This window comes from Sciurus carolinensis, chromosome 12, assembly GCF_902686445.1.
Source record: "Sciurus carolinensis chromosome 12, mSciCar1.2, whole genome shotgun sequence".
NCBI lineage: Eukaryota > Metazoa > Chordata > Mammalia > Rodentia > Sciuridae > Sciurus > Sciurus carolinensis.
The window spans coordinates 80,103,433-80,118,051 of NC_062224.1; the positions used below are offsets into that span (position 1 = coordinate 80,103,433).

The 14,619-nt window shown below is 48.9% G+C and overlaps 1 protein-coding gene across 1 annotated transcript in view; it reads left to right on the forward strand.

Moving 5' to 3' along the window:
- Window positions 1–7,383: 7,383 nt before the first annotated feature.
- Plxna2 (plexin A2) overlaps window positions 7,384–14,619 on the forward strand; it is a 210,775-nt gene continuing 203,539 nt past the window's right edge. The window contains 1 exon segment of the mRNA XM_047520205.1: window positions 7,384–8,048. The gene's annotated coding sequence lies outside the window, so the exon portion shown is untranslated.

The window sequence follows — 14,619 nt, forward strand, 5'->3', positions numbered from 1 at the left end:
TACTTAAGCAGGATGTTTATTTATTTTTGCATGGGGCGATGGACTTTACTCTCTGCCAGCCTCCTGTTGGGCAAGGCCCACCCTGCCCCCACAGGTCCTAGTCCAGCCCCCCCACACACCTGTCTGACTTGAGGCCTCCCAGACTCCTCCTGGGCGGCTGTTCTGCACTGCCTCACAGCAGACCGGAGACAGGCCCCTGGAGCAGAGTCTAGCTTTTCAAACTAGCTCCCGTTCATCACTCTCACCGCACGTGGGGCTCCGGTCCCAGGGAGGGCCTGGTACAGCATTAGGTACTCGAGATATCAGTCAGGAAGGAGAAGTGGAGGCTGAGGGCAGAGAGAGAGGGAGAGCTTAATGGTTTGTCCCAGAAGAGCGTGTAGTCGGAGGGAGGAGGAAATTCTTCTGCTATCATTCCTGTCTTTCTTTTTCCCCTAATTAGGAGGAGCTGTGAGTTCAATTCTGGTGGGGTTTGTAGGGCACAGATGTAATCAAGGAGAAGGCAGACATTGGCATTTTGCTCTCCAGGCTCCCCATGGATTCCCACAAAGACCGGCTGGCACGCTCTCTCTAAGGGGTGGGGGCGCCACACTTTGCACCCAATTATTCCATTATTTTGAAAGGCAGGCTTGGCCTTGGCTGTGGTGTTTTGTACAAGGCAAGGGTGACATAAGCTAGTGGAGATTCACATGTGTTGGCAACTTCTTTCCTCTGGGCCAACTCTCCTTGTTCAGCACACACACCCTGCAAAATAGGGGAGAATTGAGCTCATTAGTTTGATTGTTTATAATAATCATGATAACAATTACAACATGCTTTCCTTTGTAAGAGAAAAGGACACTCCTGACCCTCAATAGAATCGAAGCTCCAGGATTCTCTGGACGCTCCATGAATCCACTGGCGCCCTCCTGTTGCAGGGTTCAAGGTCAGTGGCTGATTGAATGCTAAAGAGAGGGTTGAGGGCCTGGGTCTTCTACATGTTCATCACTTTCTCCTCCTCCTCAGAGAAACAAAACTTGAGAAAAATGCATGTCAGACACCCCAGGTTCACATTATAACCATCCCACACATTATCTTTGGAACTGTGGAACCATCTCTTCAATCTCTGATCATCAGTTTCAGCATCTGTAAAATGGGGTGGTCATACTTTGCTCGTAGGATTAGAGCTGTGAAGCTAAGGAATCGTATAGGTATTTCCCCAAGCATTGGGACTAATCGGCATTGTGTGGACACTTACTCCATTTTAACACTTATCATTATACTGCATTATGACAATCAGCAGCAACCAAGTGGAAGGTGTTGCTTTAACTGAAGAATCCTGGACCAAATGATCACTTCCTGTTAGCTCAGAGAGTTTCTGATCTCAAAGAAATCAATGTCATTGATTTTTACCAGTCTTACTTGCCTGCACCCCAGAAGGTCTAGTCTGTCAGTCAGACACCAAGACTTCAGACAGTCCTGGTGGTCCAGCCCCACAGAAGTTACAAAAGCAACAGTCATCTGACCCATGCTGGACATCAAAGCCAGTTACTCCACATCAGGAGACTCCTGGCTGGTGAGAGCGGCTGAGCAGGGAAGGAACCCAAAAGTGCATCTTCCCCATTACATCCCAGCTGATGAGAGTCAGCGCATCCTAATTCCTGTAAAATTCAGGCATGTTTGCCAAGGTTTCTCAGCCACCCCACTCTTCTCTTCCTGCCTGGGAGGGTGTGGGTGTGCATGTGCACTGCCTGGTAATGAGGGCCAACTCCAACATGGATGTGCTTGGTGATTCCATATGGGAAAGTAGCTATTCAGAATCTCTGATGTGCAGCATTTTCACCTGGAAGAGTGAGAGAAAAGAAGGGATCTGAGGTAGCAGGGGAGAGGACAATGCAGTCATCTATACACAAAGAGATATTTTGGTGAGCCCAGCTGTTTTCCCTGGAAAACCAAAAAAGAGGACGAAGTAAGTGCAGGTGTGGCAGATGGGAAGTAGGCTTGTCTCTGGATGGAACTTTCCGGTTTTAAGACTGTATCGCTGTGCATTCCTATAATGCTTTCTGGTATGCAAAGTCTTTCACAGTCAGTGTCTTGTCTGTTTCTTGTGAATCCTTACAAGATATGCAAAGAGATGGATATTACTTCCACTGTGTAGATGAGCAAACTGAGGCACTAAGAGATTGTGCCAAATGGGCAATGTTTCCTTTGGGGGAATCTTTTCCAAAAATAAATTAATAAATAAAAGAGCAAGACCCTTTTTCAGGCCCTTAGTATCTGGCACAGAGCAGAAGCAAAAAAGCATTCTGAACCTTGGTCTTCACCTAGCCTATGCCTTCTATTCCGCAAGTCCAATAGTCCATTCAGGTCCCCTCCCTTTTAGCATCTCCTTGCAAATGCAGAACCCTGCAAACTGTCCCAGGACCCTATTAAGTAAGGTTGGGGCTGTAGTTGCCCAGGCTTCAAAGAGGATATTCTCCTCCCAGACTAATACATTGGATGGAGGAAAGGAGGGAGATTAGGGAAAGAGGGCAATGTATACAAGGACATAAGCTCTGCTCATGGGAGGTTTAGTAAGAAAAGAGTAAAATCCCACCGTGTTTGGTTTGGAGCCTTAACAGGCTTGCTACTGTTTAAATTACACAGGAAAGTGGGATTTGTGCAAAGAAGAGAGAGGAGGGTAACGTCTTTATGAATGGTGCTGAGAATCCCAGAGCAGGTGCCCTGTTCCCGTGTCCTGGGCCCCAGGCCCCGTTACCCAGGCAGAGGCCCACCACTCTGGCAGCCCGGCAGCATCTCGTTTCCATTCATGGGACTTGGCCCACACACTCCAGTCTGGCCTGTCAGACCGATGCCTTTGTTCCCAACAATGTGGGGGGTAGAGGAGGCTGCTGCTTCTGCCGCTGTGGCTGCCTCACAGTGTCTGTGGGGTGAAGGTGAGGTACAGCGTGGGGAGACAGAAGGGTCCCACCCCCACACACACACACACAAAGGGAACATGTTCCTGCTTCTCAATATGACAAACCTGGAATCAGGGGAAGTGAAACATGGATCTTCCAGCAGAGAGATAGGTCAAGTTGGTGATGGCATGAGGGGTCTCAGCTTAAGGAGCCAGATGCAATCCTGGCAAAAGCCCAAAGATGACCCACTGACACTGGCAAGCAGGAGCCCACTCCCCTCCCACCAGGGATCCAGGTGTACAATTCTGAATCCAGCTTCCACCCCACTCCCAGCGCCCTAAATGTATGCGTGCGCACACTCGAAGGCAGCATTCCCATGCTGAACACTGACGGCTTGCCGCCCCCACCTCTAGAAGGAGCAGACTAGATGCTGAAAGACTGCCAAAGTGTGGCCAGCTTCCAGGACCAAAAATACCTCCTGTGATCCAAGGGGCTACCGTCCTGGCATCTATTTGTGGGGCTGAAGCTGCTGCTACGACAGAGAGGACTTCCCCTAGGGATGGGCTGGTTGCCCATTTGGGCCTATGCTCCCCAAGCCTGAGGGCCTGCTTCCCAGGGCCTGAGGTGGCCTGTTCCTGCCTGGGAAATGTAGACAGAGCTGCTAGCCAGACCTGTGTTCACAGCAAAGCAATTTCCCACTGGAAAAATACAGCTCTGTTCTAGAATGCTGGTGCTCTGTTCTCTCCCACTTCTCTTATCTTCTTCCCCAAGTCGACCATCTCCTGATAAGCAAAGAAGAGGTTGGGGCCAGGGATAAAAATGTAGTAGCCACCAATGGCTTTCTGAGGGTGAGGTTCCAGGAGTTCTGTGGCCAGGGCAGGTTGGGGAGAGAAGCATATGGAACATGCTGCAATTTTTCAAAGATGAGGATTTAGCATAAACAAACATTTTCTCATTCATTCATTCATTTGATAAATGTTTATTTAAATACCTGCTACATGCCCACAACCACTCTGAGCCATAGCTGTCCTGCCTGATGGAAATGGGGGTGAACTTCAAGACACCAGTAGAAGACAGACTAGTCCCCGGGGGGCTATGGGTTTGACATCAGTTTTACAAGATGAGAAAGAATCTCAGAAGGCCAGTCAGATACAAGAAAATTTAAGTCCCCAGAAAGACAGGCTGGGGGTATGGAGTCTATTGGGTTATTAGTGTGTTTTTAAAAAAATATGTGTAAATAAGTGCTCAACAATGGAACTTTATTCAACCATTTAAAAGAATGAAATTTTATCCTTTTCAGCACCATGTATGAGGCTGGAAGAAAATATGTTAAATGAAATAAGCCAGGGACAGAAAGACAAAAACTGCATGATCTCACTTATATGCAGAAACTAAAAAAGTTGATTTCCTAGAAGCAAAGAATAGAATAGAGATTTCTAGAACCTGCAAAGAAGAGAGTGGAGAGGGGATAGAGAGAAGTTTATTATCAGATAAAAACTTACAGTTAGGAGCAGCAAGTTCTACTGTTTTGTAGCACAGTAGGTAACTACAATGAACAGTAATTTATTATATATTTCAAAGTAGCTAGAAGGAAGTACTTTGAGGGTTCTCCATGATAAATGTTGGGAGTGATGATATACTAATTACTCTGATTTGGTCATTCCATGTGATATATAGAGAAATAATCACACCCAACTCTATAAATATGTACAATTATCATATATCAATTAAAATTTTTTAAATGTTTTGAAGAGATAATTATGTACTATATACAGTTCTATTCAAGAAAGAAATATAATAAATTTGCTCTTAAATATTTTTTAATGAATGAATACCCAGTGAGGAAAGGAATGGGGTTATCTAAGCACCTTTAGAAACTAGAGACTCATGTACATTGCCACATTGCTTCAGAGAACGTTTAATTAAAATACAACCATGTACTTGAGCTGTTGTTTTAATCCCTAAAGTATATTATAATTATACACTTAATAAGATCCATATTTGTTCTAGCCTATAGGACTAACAGTAATAATAATCTTTCCACTTTAATGATACTATTAATACTTCAAACACTGTTTTTTATATATATGTATATATATATATATATATATATATATATATATATACACACACACATTTATATTTAATTCCCTTAGTTCTCTGGAGATTGAAGGTAAAATGCCCATTTTTACAGATGAACAAACTGAGATCTAAAGACATTAAAGGTACTTTATCCAGAGAACCTCACATTGGATCAGATTAGTGTCTTGCCATGGTTATGCAAACGCCAGGCATTCCCATAATCCTATGGAAAGAGATCTCAGATGCTGTTCAATGGCAAGGTAGAAACTGGATGGCACTGTGTCTCCCTGTCTGTAATGTATTCTCCTGACTGTGTTCTCTTTCTCTGTTCCCCCTTCTCCCTTTCTCTCCCTTTATTAGGGAAGCAGGGAGCCAAAAATGGGGGTGAAAGATGGGGTAAGAGGAGGAGTCTATCATTTTATGTCTCCTTGCTCCTCATTCTAGGATTTATTTCTGGATCATGGGGTTTGGGAATGGTATCTGAAAATTATTTAAACTGTATTATAATCTTCTCAAGATGTGATTAAATCAAGACACAGGAAAGAGATTCTATTTCTCCAAGTTATACAGTACTTGATTTAGAATCAGAAGGCCCAAATTTTCAGCTGTGAACTTTATCAGTTAGATATTTTCAACCCTACCACTGACAGTCTTAGGTATAGCTGGCCAGACTGATGTTCCATGCATTGAAAAAATGGGGCAAATGTTCCAGAATATTTGAGCATCTTCTACAAATCATCTTCCTTAATAAACTGTGGTTTAAATTCAGTCTACTCAGAGATAAGAGGATAACAAGGCCATCTGGATGAGGAGACAAGATCCACTTACAGATAGAAATAAATAATAATATAGAGAAAATATGATAATTTCCTGGAGTGTTACCAACAATAAATGCTAAAGAAGTTTCAAGAAAAGAACAGGTAAGGATCAGAGAAGACAGCTTAGATTCTTTGTGGCTCCACATGACCAAATCAGGAATAGCTAACACAAGTTACAGGGCATAAACTTATGTTAATTAACTACATTGGAAAAGTTTTGAAGTATTAGCTAACTTCTTTAAAAGTTTTAAAGAATTAGCTAGCTGGAATAAAGCCTAGATTTCCCCCTAATTCTGCAAAGGAGGATCATTTGAGATGATTGCTAAGAGTAAATTCATATTTCTTTCTCTCTCTCTCTCTCTCCCCCCTCCCTCTGTCTCCCTCTTTCTCCCTCTCCCTCTCTCCCTTCCTACCTTTTCTTTCTAAAGGCCCTTAGTGTTAAGAATTTCACATAACTGCTTTAAAGGTTTCAAGAGTGATTTTTTTTTCTATTTATACCACTGAAGACTGTGCCCACGAGAGGGCAGTAGAGGAAGCTTATCAGACTACTTGGACATGTTGAGTAAACTCTGGGTGCTCTAATCGAGAGTAGGGACTACGCAGATCCTGCGAACTCGCTGGGGTCTAGCTTGCAGGCCCCTGTCGGAAAGGCAAGTCCAGACACTGCGGAGATACTGACACTATATGGCGAGGGATCCGTGGCCGTGAGAGCACCGAAATATGGTCATCCGAAATCCAGAAACATCTTATCTTAGGTTATTAAAATAAGTTCCCTTAACCTCTTAGCTGCCACCTCTCTGATTCCCCTGCCAGGAAGCCTCCCTGAGTCTGGTTAAAGAAAGCTCCGCTCGCGTTTCCATCGCCCCCATCCCAGTCAGGACTTGCCTGCCGCCCAGGATCCCTAACAGAGCTGGAAGCTGGAGATTTAAAGTAAGAAGATGAGTAGAAGGTTCATCTTCGCATTGTAAAAATAATAATTAACAACAACTTCAAACCTCATCTGACGGTTTGTTGGCTTTCCGAAATTCATGAGAAGAGAGAATTTGCTCCCACAGATTGAGATCCAATCTCCCCATCGAACGAGGCCGGCTCCTCCGCCCTCGCTCCTTACTCAAAGATGAAGAGGGAGGTGTGCAGGATGCTCACGGTGACAGGTGATGTTCAGGAAAGGGGAGCCCTTGTCCCCACTGCCCTCACCCACACTGGTTGTATTCTGGCCTCCCTCCGTCCCCACCTCCCGGGGCTATGTCTGCTGGCTGGCAAGGCCTCGACCTGAATCCCCAGGCCCCAGCAGCATTTTCTTTGCCCCCTTGGCTACTTAAGGTGGCCGGTGGGTCCGGGCTGAGCTGGGAGCGGGGCCGGCAGCGGAGCGGCCACCCGATGCCCAACCTGATTCTCCTTTGTTGACAGCTTGCGGAGGAGGAAGTCCGCGCGAGGGGGAGGGGGCAGGGGGCTGTCTGCGGCGGGCGGTGCCAGCGGCGGGCGCGGCCCCAGCCCGGGCAGCTCGGCCGGCAGGCAGGGGGTTAACGCACGGCCTCTATGATAATGAGCTGCATGGTAATATAGGGAGGCCGGCGCTGAGGGCTCTGCCGCCGCCGCCGCCGCCGCCGCCGCCGCCGCGGGAGCCAGAGCTGCCGGGCGGAGCAGCATCCGCGCCAGACTGGAGCGGGAGGGCGGCGGAGCGCAGTTGCTGGGAATTTTTCAGCCGAGAGGGCGAGCGATCCAGCGCGAGACCCCGCGAGCTCAGGAGCGGCAGGGAGCGCGGGCGCCCCAGCGAGCGGAGCAAACCTCGAGATAATCTAGAAAGCCAGGTTCCCGGAGGAAATGGGACTGTGAACGAACCGGGGAGCAAGAAGGGAAGGAAGCGCCAGGATTGCTGATGTCAGAGGAGCCCGGAAAGTCGCGCTGGAAAAATCTGAAGACAGCCGGGGATCTGCTTCTTCCCCAGGAGAGACACCGCCAGCCACCCCCACACGCCCCCTCGGCGCCTCGGGGTGCCTCACGCGAACCGGCTACAGCTCCCGGCGGGGCTGCTGCGGGGCGACGGAGGACAGAGGGGCGCGCGGACCGGAGACCGAGGGGCCACTTCAGGAATACAGATAAGTGGCTGGTGGCTTGACGTGGATTTTAATGAATCTGGACTCCATGTGGATTTGGCCGTCCCTGTGATTCCGAACTGCGGGCAGGGAGAGGGACACCCGCCGCCCTCGGCAGCCGGCGGCCCAGGCGGACCGAGCAGGGACGGAAGGACAGACCGACGTCGCTGAGCTGGGTAAGCGGCGGCTGGGCCGGGCGCTCCGAGCCAGCAGCGCCCTCCACCCTCTCCCCCAACGCGCGCACACCCGCCGCGGTTCCTCCCGCGCCCGCTTCTTAGGGGTCCCACCCCAAGCACCCGGGCTCGGCTGCTGCGGGAGAGTCCCCGAGCGGGCTCGGTCACTTTCGCTGGCCGGAACGCGGCGTGCGCGCGAGTGCCGGTGGACTCGCAGCCGCTGCCTCCCGCCGCCGGCTTCACGGCCGGCCGCCGGCTTCCCAGCACTGGCTGCGGGCGGCGACAGCGCTCAGCTGCGCGCTCCACCGCGCACCTGCCGGCACTCTGCGGTTTGGGGGAGCATCCGGGCAGCGAGGCTGTCCCGAGAGCTGGAGCCCAGAGAGGGCCTCGGTAACACAAGACAGCCCAAGGCCACTGTGGCCAGACATCGATTTGGGGGCGTTCACTCCGATGCTGGAGTCCCTGGTGGCCGCTAGCTGTTCCTTCAGATCAGGGGACTTGGGATCAGGGGAAGGGGAATGCATCATTTGCGCGGGTTCCGGAAGGCTCTGAAAGCGATTCCAAGGCAATGAATAAGGATAAGTGTTCTGCGTCCTACCTCCACTATCAGCACGGTCGTGTAGTGCCCTACTTGGAACCCAGTCCCCTGGTTTGAGCAACGCTGGTGTGTTGGGAGTTTGCCCAGGGTCCCAGAGGCAACCGGGCAATCTGTGTGAGAATATTTCCCTCTGTAGGCTCAGTCTTGTCCCACCCCACTAGTGATAAAGGGATCTTAGAAGATTCTAGCCCCATTTTTTATCCCACAGGTAGTCTCTGCAAATATTAATCATGGGTTAGTTGGCTAAGAGACAGTCACCAGAAACTGCCATTCTAGCCCCCTGAAAAATGTCCACCTGTTTGGCATGACCCTTGCCCTAGGAGAAGCTACCCACTTAAACTCAGCTCACATCTGGATAGAGATCAAGGGGGAGAGGAAGCTAGGTAAAAGATCTGGGATTCTAGGTCAGGTACAGGTGTAGAAATGAGAGCCCCATGAAGTGGGCAATGGAAATATATATAATCAGGTCTTCTGTAAAATCTAAAATTCTAGGGAATCATGACATAACAGCCTTGGGTGTGCAAGGGCCTTAAAGGCAGGATGATTTCAGGGAGTGGGGCTGCCTGCTGTAGCTCCAGGCCATGACATGGGGGTCCATCCTCTAGGGAACCCACATTTGGGGTACATCCATCCCTTCCTGTTGATGAGTGCGGTGGACCAGGTCTACCAAGATGAGTATATGGGGTGGGGTGGGCTGAATTTTGGAACAGGAGTCAGGTTCAGCCCTCCCACTTCCCACACAATAGCAGGCTCCTATCTTGCTCTGCTTCTTTCCCAGACCTTGAAACTTCACTCTTCCCCGGGCTGGCTTTGAATTCTGGGGCCTTCAACTGAGCAACAGAGTCCTCCCCAGAGCTAGTTCTGGCTGGAGGAATTCAGCTATTACTAATTGAAATGCACAGCTTCTGTGCGGTCACCCCAGAAAGCTCCTGAAGTTGCTCTCAGTCCTCTCCCCTCTGACCTCCAGGCAAGAAAAGAGAAGAATTCATTAACTTCCCCTCTTCTCACAGAGCACCATTTGAACTAATTACCTATGATCTCTCCTAGGTGGGAGTTTAAGGAGAGAGGGTAGGGAACCAAGGAAACAGAGCAGAATCTGTCCGAGTACCCTCACCACATTGTTTTTCTGTCCCCATTTTCCATCTGGCATCACTGCCTCTCACCTTCAAGCCCCAATCCCCCAACTCCAGAACTTGGTCCTGCTGCCACCAGCCAGCATTTCCTAAAGGAACTGGTCCCCTCTCTCCCATACTGATCCTCTTTAGGGACCTGCTGAGAAAGGGAGAACAACGCAGACTTCCCTCTATGCTCCCTTGTTCTCTTCAGCAAATTGTATTAGGTTGGGGGCAAACTGACTTGCAAAGTAGTTCAAAGGAAATGGCATCTTGAACCATGTGCAGTTGCTGCTGAGGAGCAGTAGGATCCATAGTGGTAAAGAACCAGAAGATCTCCTCTGCCCCCTGGGACCACAGGTCTGACAAGTGAATCCCAGATGATCCTCGAAGGGGTCCCTCCCAGTCTAGAGCCAAGCGAGAGGGTTGGTTGACCTTTTAGTCCATGTCTAGGTAAAGAGCAAACAATATGGTCTAACCATCACTCCAAACTGTCATTCCAAGGATAGTGAACCCCCTGTTAGAGCTGGCCTGAATTCCTCCCTCTCTCTCTGGAGGGCCAGGGAACATTCACCCTCCAACTCTCTTGACCATCAAAAGCTGCAGATGTGGTGAATATAAAAGTTTGCCATCTGTTTTGCAGAAGTCTGTGCTCAAAATGAGGTTAGAAAGAAAACCCTCCAAGAACAGCCTCTTCTCTACTAGGTCCCTTTCCCATTTACAAATACTTCTGATTATTCAGCTAATCTTTATTTCATGGGCATGTTACAAGAACACACAGGAGCAGGAGGGAAAACCAGTGACATGGTTAAATATACAAGGCAGCAGCTGGCAGCAGCCTAAACTCACCAGTTCAGGTACTATGAAATATTTCTGGTGCTGGAGTTGTCGCTATCTGGGATTTTTAAATAATTTCTATCCTACCTGTTTTCTATGATTGCCTCCCCAGCATATAGGGTTTGTGGGGGAGGCAATTCCTGTCTCCTGCAAACCCCCACCTCCAGCTGTCTTCCTGCATTGCCACACAGCTGTCCCAGCACACACAGACGGGACACAATATACTTCTGTCCATCACGGCAAATGGAGAGGGAAGGAGTGCTGAGCCAAGCCCCCACCCCACCCCCATTTTGATCATAAAGAGACTGGAGCATTGTGTTACAGTCTGTTAACTAGAAATAATTCGGGACTGTCCATAGGGAAACTGCAAGGAACAGGCTTTGAGGTCCTGAAGTTTTACAGCTCATGTGCACGCCCCACCCCATCACTACCACCCTCACCCAGGGGCAGTCTGTTATCAATTCATTCTATGTGAATATTCTATTTCTCCCCTTCACATATGCTCAGTTCAAACAATGATGAATGGAATTGATTCCCTTATGGGAAATAGTTTTTTCACTTAGTTACAAAGATTTCATGCCTGATTAAAGTAAATAAGGAGTAGGTAGGTGTCCTTTTTTATTTTATTTATTTTTTGCTATTTCTAAAGGTGAGCCCTGTGGAAACAGAAGGAAAGGCAGTTCTTCCAGGGGTCAAACAGCTTTTCCCAAGGCATGCAGGAGGGATGACGGGTGGGAAAGGGTCACCGTCTTTCTCCTCTGCCTCGCCCTCAGGCGCTCAGCCCCACTCCCTGGCACTTGGGCATATGGAACCTCTTTATCTAGTGCCACACTGCTCCATCTGGAATTGGAGGGCAGAAATAGAGGTGAGAAAGTTCTTTGTTGGGGAGCCTGGTCCCTACTGGGTACGAATGGAAAGAGAGAAGAGGAAGGGAGGATGGGGATGAAAGATAAGGCTGGGGCCTGAGCCCTGTGAAAGTTGCCTGCTCCTGTACTTGGTTAACCATTAATCCCCTGCCCTGTCCTGGCCTTATTTCCCACTTGGGTGAAAGGATATCTCCAGGAAACCCAGAGGACCAGCAGGTGCTCCCGCCACTACAGAGGGCCAGTTCCCTTTCTCTTCCTCTTGTTTTGCATCACTGCTCTTCTCAGCCCCTGCCACCTGTCCCTTCACCCAGGCATTACCTGACATTTGCATGGTAGGCTGCAGAAACTGGGTAACATGCAGGGTGGTGGGGAGGGCTGATCAAGGAGAGCCATCTGGTTTCACATAGGACCCAAAGGCAGGGGGTTGGAAAATATAGATAAATCCATGAGGCCCAAGTTTGCTTGGGATGCAGGGTGGACTGGGGGAAGAAGGGAGTTTCTGTTAAAGCTCCATTCACCTTCGGGAAAGACTGATTCCAGACTGCTTCTCTTTGGCTCCAGCTTGGGAGGTCCTGACTTGGCTTCTGAGGTTATTAGACCATTGGATCTGAGAAGCTCTACCAAAGCATTCTCACTAGTCAGACCTGTCCTCCTACACTTGCAAGAAAAGCAGCAGGTGGACAGAAGATGCAGATCAAGATGCAAGCGCAAAGGCACACGTGGAAAGACAGATGTCAAGACGTAGACGTGGTTGCTGATAAACGTAGAGAGGCAGAGAGACAGAAAGGGAAGATAAAGAAGGAGAAGCTGACAGTGTGCCAGGGAGGAAGGAGCTGAGCGGTAACCCAGGGAGCCAGCAGGGGACTAGGGGCGGGGAGGCAGCACAGGAGGGCAGCAGAAGCTCTTCTCAGTCCTCTCAGGACCAAGGAGGCTCTGGGCTCACAGGGAAGCCGAAGTAGCAGGTCATCTCCACTAGAGGGGACTCTTGAAAACCAGGCTTGGCTTGAAACAGTGGCTTTTGTGCTTTTTTTAAGAGAAACAAACGTAAGATGAGATAAATTAAAAACTCACAGCTGTCACTAGCTAGAGACCACAACTGGTCAGGGCCTGTGGCTGTGGGCCCTCTGGACCTCTAGCTGGTTGCAGGGGGTGGGAAGGCACAGACACAGGGGCTGCGAGTGACTTGGAGTGGCCTGGCCCACTGGACGCCCGGGGTGGGCAGCGGGTGGCTTATTCTCAAGGTGGCAGGCAGTGCAGGTCGCTGGCCCTAACCAGCCTGCCAAGAGGCTCTTGCCTGTCTTTATCAGCAAGAGTAGTTTTTGGCCCATCCCCAGGATGCCTTCACATGCCTTCCCTTCTTTGAGCTCCCTAAATGCACATTTTTTTGGAAACAATCTCAGGTGGTGGCAAGGCTGCTCTGGAGGAGACTTTTTTTTTTTTTTTAAAGACCTTTCAGGAACTGAACACATGTCAACGTTGTATCACTGATTTAATCTTTGTCTTCAGGTTCTCCGTGGGAGTCTTTCTCTGAATTCAAATTCCCCCTTTCATTTCAGCAGAGGACAATATTGGGAGAGAGAGAGAGAGAGAGAGAGAGAGAGAGAGAGAGAGAGAGAGCACACAGAGTCCAGAGGCTTCTCTCATCTCGAAGATAATAACTGTCTAACAGGGAATGGAAAAATATTGAAGTTTGGGACGGGCAGGGGGCCAGAGAACAGCATCTCTTCAGATCTGATACCACCCTCTGATATTTAATCTCAGCTTCCCTTTGGCTCAAATTTACCTAGGGTCAAGAGTGAAGGAAAGGGAGGACGGAGAAAAGAAAGAAGAAAAACAAGATAAATGTATCATGTTATGAAAGTTTAATCCTGCTTTTCCTTGGCTAAAATTACTTTCAGGATGAGAGATAAAAGGCAATGGAGTTGCCCTTGGAAAGTTCAACCTGTCTTTCAGAAAGAAGAGGAGGAGGGGTCCTGGGGCTCAGAGTGAATAGCTGGTGAATGATTCTCTCCCCTCTGTGACCCCTCCAACACACACACACACACACACACACACACACACACACACACACACACTCATTCTCTCCGAGACTTTGAGAGGATAACAGCTTCAGAGGTGCCCCAACAGTTATCAGCCCTCCCAGAGGATGGAGACTCCCAGGGTTTGGGTTTTTTTGGTATTTAAACACAACCTTAGTTTCTTGTTTGCGAATGGAGAGATTGAAGGAGGAGTGAGGGAGAAGTCCTGCACATCTCCAACCATGCCTGCCGATTTGAATTGCTACACCACTGTTCTTGTCCCTTGCACTGAACCAAATAGAAAGACACAGAAAGCGGGAATTGGAATCCATTTGAGTTTAAATAAATAGGGATCGATCATGTATGTAGTGCCAAGAATGTAGTAGCTCTTAGCACAAGGATGAAAAAGTCAAAGCTCCTACCTTCAAGGAATGTGCAGAACTCTGGGGGCCAGGGAGAGTGTTACATAAGCCCAGTACCCCAACTGTCCTTAATGAGGGGCAGAATGGAGTGGGCAGCGTGGTGGAGGGTGGTCAGAGAAAGTGAAGGCAGAGAGCTCCTCAAAGCTTTTTCTCTGAGTTCATGTGTGGTATATATTTTCAGAGAGAGACTTGGGGGTGCCTGGGAACTTCGGCTTCCTGTCAAGACTGACAGCCCTCCCAGACTCCAGCCTCTCAGGACTGTTCCAACCCATTTTCCTCTCATCCTCCTCTGTGAATTTTAAACTGACAGCACTGGATTTATTCTCTCTTAGTCAACATCCTAGAGCGAGATCTCCAAGGTGCACGCTCCCCAACAGTTTTCACGTTGCATTCTATGTAAATCGCATCCCTTTCCGGTGCCTCTGGAGCTGGCAGTGTGGAGCCAGCATGGTTGACCAGGAAATGTTATTACTCATCCCTTCTTACATGTTAGTGCCTGGAGTCCTGCTGTTACTCACCCACTCTTATCTGAAGAAGTTTATTGACAGGATAGGACCTGAGAAAGAAAATTCAAACTTTACCCCTGTACCTTGGCTGAGCTGGGGAAGACAGTCCTTGGGCATGTCTGCCGTGAGTTTGCTCTCTGGAAAGGGACCCCTTCTCTTTTAAAGTTTCTTTCCAGGAAGAAGGCAGAGGAGGACTTGTGGAGGGAGGTTAAAAG